At 63.7% G+C, this 2,175-nt stretch overlaps 1 non-coding gene across 1 annotated transcript; it reads right to left on the bottom strand.

Annotated features, from left to right (window-relative positions):
* Positions 1-341: 341 nt before the first annotated feature.
* Positions 342-402, bottom strand: LOC131280532 (U7 small nuclear RNA). The gene has a single exon (XR_009188137.1). It is a non-coding gene; the product is annotated as a U7 small nuclear RNA (small nuclear RNA).
* Positions 403-2,175: the final 1,773 nt, after the last annotated feature.

The raw sequence follows: 2,175 nt of genomic DNA, 5'->3' as shown, positions 1-2,175 counted from the left end.
CCAGCCTGGCCCGCGGGCCCCCTCCTCCTGCATGCCCCGATTCTCTGGCTCAACGCCTGGAATTGCACAGGGCCCCACTTGTGCACAGCTGCATAAGAACCCCAAGATTTACTGGGTGTCTCTCCCTGGTGGTAAAGTTGGGCAGCCACATGGCAACCAAGGAAAAGTGGCCTTCTAGGAGGGGCCCGGACAAAGGGAGCCCCCCGCCTCCTGGCGCGCTGGGCGGTTTGTTCCTGTTTTGTAACTCTGGTGCTGGGAGCAGCTTCTCAGGAGAGAGCTTTTATTTTTTTTCTTATTAAAATAATATTCTCTAGTTTCCAAGTTATTATAATTTTTTTAATGAGGGCCTCCAGCAAAAGCCAGAAGACCTTCTAGACAAATTCTGAAAGAGCTCTAACACTTCCAAGTTAGTTTTTATGGGAAGAAACCTTAACAGTTTGTTTATGTATAAGGAGAAGAGGGGCAAAGAAAGAATCAGATTCACTGCGGAGTGACTGCTACCCACAGAGCACAGCTGCGAGCGTGCCTTAGTCTGCTCAGGGTGATCTAGAATGTTCTAAAAAAAATCCCAGTACAAACCCTCTCCAGGGGAGAAGCTCCAGAGGAGGAGCTCGTGTGTCCAGAAGGTGGAAGATGTGAGAGAACCAAGCTGCCTTCTGGGTGTCGCTGGAGCTGGAGTGCAGCTTCACCAGGAGAATGCCCTGGGTCCAGGCCATGGGACTTGCAGTGCGGTGCCCGCGGAGCTGAGACCGCTGCCCGAAGTCTCGTTAGCAAGCACGGCTGGGAGCCCGCACGCCGCTCGCGCTGCCCTGGGCCGCTGGGTGGAGGAGGCTGAAGAGCGGGCTGCGTGGGCACTGGGGGCGAGGGCGGCGTGCTGGGGCCCTCCAGCTCTACGAGGGGGCAGCCCGGCCTTCACCAGCCTCCGCTCTCGCTAGGAGTCAGCCTCTGCCTCTGCCGGGCTGGAGGACAAAAGAACCTCTTCCCGCTGCTGCCCTCGGGGGGAAGTTTGGAAACAGGGGTGCGTGCCACGTGGGGGGCTGCAGGGAGGCGGCCTGGCCAGGCCTGCTCGCTTGGGCCTGGCCTGCGGCGATGCCTGCTTCCTGGTGGCTGAGCCCCCCACGGCTCGTGGACATCACTCGACTGGCCTTGCGGCCCCAGCCGGGGCCCGGGAGCTCCCCGCAGTGTATGGAGGACCCTGAGGTGGCCCTCCTTGCGTGAGGGGAGCCTTTCTGGCTTCCGGGTGCTGTGACTGAGGACAGCGTAACAGGACTGACTCAGAGGACAGGATGGAGGAAGAAGAGAGGTACTGGGCGGGTGCCTAGCCGGGCATAGGAGCTGTGACGGGGCACAGGGGCTTCCAGTGAGTGTGACGGGGCACGGGGGCTGGGGGCTTCGGGTGAGTGTGACGGGGCACGGGGGCTTCAGGTGAGTGTGGCGGGGCACGGGGGCTGGGGGCTTCAGGTGAGTGTGATGGCACAGGGGGCTTCGGGTGAGTGTGACAGGGCACAGGTGGCTTCGGGTGAGTGTGACGGGGCACGGGGGCTGGGGGCTTCAGGTGAGTGTGACGGCATAGGGGGCTTCGGGTGAGTGTGGCGGGGCACGGGGGCTGGGGACTTCAGGTGAGTGTGACGGCACAGGGGGCTTCGGGTGAGTGTGACGGGGCACAGGGGGCTTCGGGTGAGTGTGGCGGGGCACAGGGGGCTTCGGGTGAGTGTGACGGGGCACAGGGGGCTTCGGGTGAGTGTGGCGGGGCACGGGGGCTGGGGGCTTCAGGTGAGTGTGATGGGGCACGGGGGCTGGGGGCTTCGGGTGAGTGTGGCGGGGCACGGGGGCTGGGAGCTTCAGGTGAGTGTGACGGCACAGGGGGCTTCGGGTGAGTGTGGTGGGGCACAGGGGGCTTCGGGTGAGTGTGGCGGGGCACAGGGGGCTTCGGGTGAGTGTGACGGGGCACAGGGGGCTTCGGGTGAGTGTGGCGGGGCACGGGGGCTGGGGGCTTCAGGTGAGTGTGACAGGGCACGGGGGCTGGGGGCTTCGGGTGAGTGTGACAGGGCACGGGGGCTGGGGGCTTCAGGTGAGTGTGACAGGGCACGGGGGCTGGGGGCTTCAGGTGAGTGTGACGGGGCATGGGGGCTGGGGGCTTCAGGTGAGTGTGACGGGGCACAGGCGGCTTTGGGT

Source organism: Dasypus novemcinctus, chromosome 11 (genome assembly GCF_030445035.2).
Source record: "Dasypus novemcinctus isolate mDasNov1 chromosome 11, mDasNov1.1.hap2, whole genome shotgun sequence".
In the NCBI taxonomy this organism is placed as follows: Eukaryota; Metazoa; Chordata; class Mammalia; order Cingulata; family Dasypodidae; genus Dasypus; species Dasypus novemcinctus.
The sequence above is the reverse complement of the archived record's forward strand: the minus strand, read 5'-3'. Positions and strand labels throughout refer to the sequence as shown.